The sequence below is a fragment of the Heterodontus francisci genome, chromosome 48 (assembly GCF_036365525.1).
Source record: "Heterodontus francisci isolate sHetFra1 chromosome 48, sHetFra1.hap1, whole genome shotgun sequence".
Taxonomy (NCBI): domain Eukaryota; kingdom Metazoa; phylum Chordata; class Chondrichthyes; order Heterodontiformes; family Heterodontidae; genus Heterodontus; species Heterodontus francisci.
The window spans coordinates 8,692,633-8,700,893 of record NC_090418.1 but is presented as its reverse complement, the minus strand read 5'-3'; the positions used below and the strand labels follow the sequence as shown (position 1 = coordinate 8,700,893).

At 45.5% G+C, this 8,261-nt stretch overlaps 1 protein-coding gene across 7 annotated transcripts in view; it reads left to right on the top strand.

The window, feature by feature from the left end:
* Window positions 1–337: 337 nt before the first annotated feature.
* The window catches only part of LOC137357314 (chloride channel protein ClC-Kb-like), a 198,504-nt gene continuing 190,580 nt past the window's right edge, over window positions 338–8,261 (top strand). For 5 of the 7 annotated variants that reach the window (XM_068023563.1, XM_068023560.1, XM_068023562.1 and 2 more), the window contains exons 1-3: window positions 338–393; window positions 5,654–5,778; window positions 7,106–7,159. The gene's annotated coding sequence lies outside the window, so the exon portion shown is untranslated. Of the gene's footprint in view, window positions 456–5,653; window positions 5,779–7,105; window positions 7,160–8,261 lie in introns of all 7 variants that reach the window. The other 2 variants (XM_068023558.1, XM_068023556.1) reach the window with 2 other exon arrangements.

Here is an 8,261-nt window from a genome sequence, read left to right as displayed (position 1 = left end):
CACTGTCTGAGAGTGTGTGGAGGTAGATTCAATCATGGCTTTCACGGGGAATTTGGATAATTATCTGAACAGAAAAATTTGCAGGGAAAAGGCGAGAGAGCGGGACTGGATGAGTTGCTCTTACAGGGGAGCCGGCACGCAGACGAAAGGTCTGTGCTGCGGCCATGCTATGATGATAAATTGCTGCAGACAACCCCCCAACAAGAACCCAAATCACTCACCATCTTCTTCACCCAGGCAACAGGATCCCAACTCGCGCCGACTCAAACCACCCCCGGGTCAGAGGTCAGGGGTAAGCGCGGGTCACGGGCGACCGCCATTTTGCTTTCCCGGCCGTTGGGCGCCAAAACCGTCGCCCCTCAGAGTGCGGGGCGGCGCCATCTTCGCTGACGGGTAAATGGTTCTGGTGGCGTCTCTCCGGGTTTACTTTGTGGATCTTCGGACGGGGGGGGGGGGTAGGTTTGTTTTAAGTCCATCTGTTTCTTTTTTTTTCAATGTTGCTGTTAAAGAATTTTAAAATATATCGTTTTTTTGGGGACGACAGCGGAAGGTCAGGTGGCACCCTCTGCAGTTGGAGGCTCAAAATGTCCTTGTCCTCTTCTCAGCCTCCCTCCCACCGCCGAATTTCTTTTTAAAGGGACAGCGTCAAAGCAAACATCAAAAATAAGAGGGAAAACATAAACTTATATGATAAGGCTGCCGCTGTTGTGCCCACCGTGCTCACCACTGTTCCCCGGCAGTAATGCCTGCAGTGGCCGGGGAGAGGTGCCAATGGGTGCCATGTGTTTCCTTTGCCAGCCGCCACCCCAGTGCGGACAAGACCGTGGAAGATAGACAGGAGCGTCCCCGTCCGCCCCCACCCTACCCCTCCCCACCACCCCCATCCCACCCGACCCTACCCCTCCCCACCACCCCACTGCAGGCCATGTCCAACCTGGATGCCAGGTCCCTGGCACTCAGCGCCGGCCAAATGATCACATAAGAAATAGGGGGCAGGAGGAGGCCACAGGTCAGGCAGCATCTGAGAGAAAAACAGCATTAACGTTTCAGGTCGACAACCTTCCATCGGAAAGGGTCGTCGACCTGAAATGCTAATGCCGTTTTTCTCGCCGCCGATGCTGTCTGACCTGCTGAGTACTTCCAACGTTTTCTGCTTTTGTTTCAGATTTCCAACACCTACCGGATTTGGTGTTTGTGTTGCAGGACGAGGCATGCTCCGGCATTCAACGCGATCATGGCTGATCTTCTACCTCAAGTCCACCTTTCTGCCCAATCCCCATATCCCCCTTGATTCCCTCAGTGCCCAAAAACTATCGACCTCAGCCTTGAATATACTCAACGACTGAGCATCCACAGCTCGCTGGGTGGAGAATTACAAAGATTCGCAACCCTCTGAGTGAAGAAATTTCTTCTCGTCTCAGTCCAAAATGGCCGACCCCTTATCCTGTGACTATGCCCCCAAGTTCTAGCATTTTCCCAATGACTGACGTCCCTGTTTTCTCTCTCCCTGGGAGTTGTTGACTAATCATAGCAATCATTCTCTGTTGATTAATTTACAACAGACCTAGGCACGAGGCAAGGCAACCCGTTATGGTGGTCAGCTCTGGAACCATCAGTCCAAAGTCAACCGTTCCTCACAAGCATGCCACACTCACTACACGTCATGTCTCAAATACCGTCACCCAAAGTGTTATCTTCTGAAAGAACTCTATCTAATTTGCATTTCTTTTAAACGCTTCAATTGATTCTGCATTCCACATTTTCACAACTCTTTCCGGACTTAGTTTCAACTGGCTCAGATCTAATTTTGAATGAATCTATACGATCTGTTTTCATCACCTCCCATTCCATAGATTTACCACTCACTTACTGAGTGAGTTTCTGTAGACTGGTTTTGAATTTGACTCTCTTCAAGAGCAGATAATATCTTCTAGTTCTATTGTTCGAAACAAGGTAAAATGGTTTATCATTGTTACAAAGAACAGTAAAGCACAGGAACAGGCTATTTGGCCCTCCAAGCCTGCGCTGGTCTTGATGCCTGTCTAAACTAAAACCTTCTGCACTTCTGGGTACCGTATCCCTCTATTCCCATCCTATTCATGTATTTGTCAAGATGCCTCTTAAACATCGCTATCATACCTGCTTCCACCACCTCCCCCAGCAGCAAGTTCCAGGCACTCACCACCCTCTGTGTAAAGAACTTGCCTCGCACATCCCCTCTAAACTTTGCCCCTCGCACCTTAAACCTATGTCCCCTAGTAACTGACTCTTCCACCCTGGGAAAAAGCTTCTGACTATCCACTCTGTCCATGCCACTCATAACTTTGTAAACCTCTATCATGTCGCCCATCCACTTCCGTCGTTCCAGTGAAAACAATCCGAGTTTATCCAACCTCTCCTCATAGCTAATACCCTCCAGACCAGGCAACATCCTGGTAAACCTCTTCTGTACCAAAGCCTCCACATCCTTCTGGTAGTGTGGCGACCAGAATTGCACACAATATTGTAAGTGTGGCCTAACTAAGGTTCTGTACAGCTGCAGCATGACTTGCCAATTTTTATACTGTATGCCCCAACCAATGAAGGCAAGCATGCCATATGCCTTCTTGACCACCTTATCCACATGCGTTGCCACTTTCAGTGACCTGTGGACCTGTACGCCCAGATCTCTCTGCCTGTCAATACTTCTAAGGGTTCTGCCATTTGCTGTATACTTCCCACCTGTATCAGATCTTCCAAAATGCATTACTTCACATTTGTCCGGATTAAACTCCATCTGCCATTTCTCCGCCCAAGTCTCCACCGATCTATATCCTGCTGTATCCTCTGACAATCCTCATCACTATCCGCAACTCCACCCACCTTTGTGTCATCTGCAAACTTACTAATTAGACCAGCTACATTTTCCTCCAAATCATTTATATATACTACAAACAGCAAAGGTCCCAGCACTGATCCCTGAGGAATACCACTAGTCACAGCCCTCCATTCAGAAAAGCACCCTTCCACTGCTACCCTCTGTCTTCTATGACCGAGCCAATTCTGTATCCATCTTGCCAGCTCACCTCTGATCCCGTGTGACTTCACTTTTTGTACCAGTCTGCCCTGAGGGACCTTGTCAAAGGCTTTACTAAAGTCCATGTAGACAACATCCACTGCCCTTCCTTCATTAATCATCTTCGTCACTTCTTCAAAAAAACTCAATCAAGTTAGCGAGACACGACCTCCCCTTCACAAAACCATGCTGCCTCTCGCTAATAATTTCATTTGTTTCCAAATGGGAGTAAATCCTGTCCTGAAGAATCCTCTCTAATAATTTCCCGACCACTGACGTAAGGCTCGCCGGCCTATAATTTCCTGGATTATCCTTGCTACCCTTCTTAAACAAAGGAACGACATTTGCTATTCTCCAGTCCTCTGGGACCTCACCTGTAGCCAATGAGGATGCAAAGATTTCTGTCAAGGCCCCAGCAATTTCCTCCCTTGCCTCCCTCAGTATTCTGGGATAGATCCCATCAGGCCCTGAGGACTTATCTACCTTCATGCTTTGCAAGATGCCCAACACCTCCTCCTTTTTGATAATGAGATGACTGAGACTATCTGCACTCCCTTCCCTAGGCTCATCATCCACCAAGTCCTTCTCCTTGGTGAATACGGATGCAAAGTACTCATTTAGCACCTCACCCATTTCCACTGGATCCACGCATAGATTCCCATCTCTGTCCTTGAGTGGGCCAACCCTTTCCCTGGTTACCCTCTTGCTCTTTATATACGTATAAAAAGGCTTGGGATTATCCTTAATCCTGTTTGCCAATGACTTTTCATGACCCCTTTTAGCCCTCCTGACTCCTTGCTTAAGTTCCTTCTTACTGTCTTTATATTTCTCAAGGGCGTCGTCTGTTCCCAGTCTTCTAGCCCTTACGTATGCTTCCTTTTTCTTTTTGACTAGGCTCACAATATCCCTCGTTATCCAAGCTTCCCGAAACTTGCCAAACTTATCCTTCTTCCTCACAGGAACATGCCGGTCCTGGATTCTAATCAACTGACGTTTGAAGGACTCCCACATGTCAGATGTTGATTTACTCTCAAACAGCCGCCCCCAATCTAAATTTTTCAGTTCCTGTCTAATATTGTTATAATTAGCCTTCCCCCAATTTAGCACGTTCACTCGAGGATTATTCTTGTCCTTATCCACAAGTACCTTGAAACTTACGGAATTACATTCACTGTTCCCAAAGTGCCTCCCTACTGAGACTTCAACCACCTGGCCGGGCTCATTCCCCAATACCAGGTCCAGTACGGCCCCTTCCCTAGTTGGACTGTCTACATATTATTTCAAGAAGCCTTCCTGGATGTTCCTTACAAAAATTCTGCCCCATCCAAGCCCCTAGCACTAAGTGAGTCCCAGTCAATATAGGGGAAGTTAAAATCACCCACCACTACAACCCTGTTAACTTTACATCTTTCCAAAATCTGTCCACATATCTGCTCCTCTATCTCCCGCTGGCTGTTGGAAGGCCTGTAGTAAACCCCCAACATCGTGACTGCACCCTTCCTATTCCTGAGCTCTACCCATATTGCCTCGCTGCATGACCCCTCCGAGGTGTCCTCCCGCAGTACAGCTGTGATATTCTCCTTAACCAGTAATGCAACTCCTCCACCCCTTTTACATCCCCCACTATCCCGCCTGAAGCTTCTAAAGCCTGGAACATTTAGCTGCCAATCCTGTCCTTCCCTCAACCAAGTCTCTGTAATAGACTTGAGTTACATTATCTAGTCCCTTTAAAATCCTAAAAACAGCACTCATGCCACCTCTCAACCCTCTCTGTTTCACTGAGAACATGCCTAATTTACATTATCACCCCTCATAATCTTCAATCGTTCCATTTGCTGTCTTCTGTGTCCTGGTCGAAGGCAGTCTTTCAGATGAGGCCACATTTGTTTTTTCTGGCAGTCGTAAAAGGTTGCATGGATAGGAAATTTGAAAAAGAAAGGTAACGTCAAGGGTGCACCTAGGGTTGGTCATTTGGCCCATCAAGCCATGTGGTGAGCTGTGCAACCTCCATTGCTTTAATTGTAAGTTCCCACCTCTTTCCAAATACCTTAATATTCCAACATCTCAGTTAAGTGTTTTCCTGATAAACACTTAAAATGATTCTGCATTCCATATTTTCACAACCTTTTCTGGACTTAGTTTCAACTGGTTTATTGCTAATTTCAAATTATGACCCCGCACCCCCCCATTCTAAAAACCCTTAAGGAGAGTGCTCCAACAAAGGGATTCGGATGAAGGCTCTTCGTTCTTCTTTTTCAGATGCTGACAGACCTAACTGTGTATTCTCAGCACTTTCTGCCTTTCATATAGTCTAAGCATTTCAACTGGCTAATGCAGGGCTTCCAAGAGCCACGACTGAGCAATAAGAAGTGGTTCCAATTTCCACAGTGCTGAGGTGGGGCGGCACTGGGCAGAGCCCAGTTATTTGCTTACAAGGAGAACCGATAAACAATTGGATGGATACTCTTGTATACCTCCTGGAAGACAGTTCCAGAGTGACTTGGAGGTCTGGGAGCAGGCTGCCTACCAGCCATCTGTGCTATGAGTGGTTTGCAAAGACAGAACTTGCATTTATTTAAAACTTTTATTCATTCTCAGGATGTGAGCATCTCTGGAAAGGCCGGCATTTATTGCCCATCACTAGCTGCCCCTGAGAATCTGGCGGTGGACCTTCTTCTTGAACCCTGTGGTCTCCCTGGTGAGACTCCCCCACAGTGCTGCAGGTACGAATTTTCAGAATTTTGACCCATCAGGGATGGTGTGTGTCTTGGAGGAGAATCTGGAGATGTAGGTATTCCCATGTACCTGCTGGTGGTGGAGGTTGTGGGTTTATGAGGTGCTGCTGTAAAAGCCATGGTGGCTTGTTGTAGTGCACCTGATAGGTAGTACACACTGTAACTATGGTATTCCATGGTGGCTGGGATAGATCTTTCCCTTGCCTTGCAGCAGTTCCAGAAGGCAGCCCACCACCACCTTCTCAAGGGCAATTAGGAATGGGCAATAGTTACCAACCTTGCCAGCGACACCCACATCCCGTGAATGAATATTAAAAAATTGGCAGATGAATGCCTCGTCAGAAAAATGATTATCACATTTTATAAATTACTTAGGAATAACACTTCATCTCTGTCTTGCTCTCTCTCACTCATTCTTTCACACACTATCTCTCTGGTTTCTGTCTGTCTATATCTCTCTTTCTGTATCTGCCTTTCTTTCACTCTGTCTGCTGTGTGTGTCTCTCTCTTTGACTCTCTCTCTCTCTCTCTCTCTCTGGTTCTCTCTGTCTCTATTTTTCTGTCTATCTCTGTATCTCTCTCTTTGACTGTCTCTCTCTCTGGTTTTCAAAATATTACAAAGTATTTTCACCACAGAAACAGGCCATTCAGCCCAACAGGTTTATGCTGCACACAAGAGCCTCCTCCTGCCCTTCCTCACCTCACTCCATTAACATATTTGCCTGTTTCTTTCTCCCTCATGTGGTTATCCAGCTTCCTCTTAAATGTATCTACACCATTCACCTCAACCACTCCCTGTATAGTGAGTTCCACATTCTCAGCACTCTCTAGTTAAAGTAGTTTCTCCTAAATTCCCTGTTGGATTTATTAGTGACTATCTTAGATATGTGGTCCCTAGTTCTAGTTTTGCCTGCAAATGGAAAAATCTTGCTCTACCCTATCAAACCCTTTCATAATCTTAAAGACTTGTATCAGGTTACCCCTCAGCCTTCTCTTTTCTGGGGAAAAGAGGCCCAACCTGCTCAATCTTTCCTGATCAGTAAAACCTCTCAGTTCTGGTATTGTTTTAGTAAATCTTTTTTGTACTTTCTTCTGTGCCTCCATATCCTTTCATAGAATTTGGGGACCAGAGCTGTTCATAGTACAAGCATGGTCTAACCAAGGTTCTGTACAAGTTTAATGTAACTTCTCTGCTTTTCAATTCTAGCCCTCTAAAAATGAACCTTGATACTTTGCTTTTTTATGGCCTTAAGAACATGAGCATTTTTAGTGATCTTTGTACTCTAAGATCCCTCTGTTCTTCATATTTTCCCAGGAGTATGTGGCTTCCATATTCTCACCAAAATGTACTACCTAACACATTCTGCAGGTTAGTAAAAGCAAAATACTGCAGACGCTGGAAATCTGAAATAGAAACAGAAAGTGCTGGAAATGCTCAGCAGGTCAGGCAGCATCTGTGGAGACTGAAGCAGGGTTTACATTTCAGGTCTGTGACCTTTTACGTTCTGCAGGTTTATTAATGTCTTTGTCACAGGATTCTTCTGCATTAGCTACACCTAACAACTTGGTGTCATCTGCAAATTTTGTAATTGTTCTTCCAATCCCCGAGTCCAGATGGTGAATGGTGAACAACCATGGTCCCAGCACCAATCCTCGTGGAACACCACTTCCCACCATTTGCCAATCTGAGTAACTACCATTGATCCCTACTCACTGTTTTTCTGTTTTGTAGCTAGCTTGTTATCCATTCACTTTGTACTTTCTACATAGGTGTTGAAACTGAGACATACGCACAGACCTTACAATACCAGACGGGAGTGAATCGTTCCCTTTTACCCACTGTGTATTGTATATTCAAGAGATCTGACACTGAGATGCATACTCAATTTGGCCATTCATCAGGTTTGGGTCTTGAAAGTGAGTGTCAGCAAGCTATTTGATCAAAAGGTCATTGCAGCTGAGCCTGCTCTTATTCTCACCCATATCCACTGGAGTGCATTTTTTAGCAGGAGATCACAGATTGGACTTCAACAGCTGGGATCCTGGCTAACATTCTATGCACAGATCCAGGGGTCTAGGCCTAGTAGCCCCAACTGATTCCTTGGTTGAGATCAATTTACTTTTAACGAATGCATCAGTGAAATGGACATTTTAATTAGGCTTTACATGATATCAAAGTCTGATGGTTTGTCAGAGGGAGGTGTTGTTTACAGTTTTATAAACCTTGCCAGAGCGAACTGTCTCACTGCATTACTTTAACCCTCTATATGAAATTTGATTTCATTAATATGAAAAGCCAGTGTTACAACAGGCTGGTGATTTGTATTAACACTCTGCTTCATTATCATATCTTGGAATATTGATCAATTCTGCACTTTTTCGATGGGTGTGTATTTGAAAAGTCCCACTTAACATTTTGCCACATACAAAACTCTGCTGGCACCAACGAAACACAATCACTTGTATGTTTA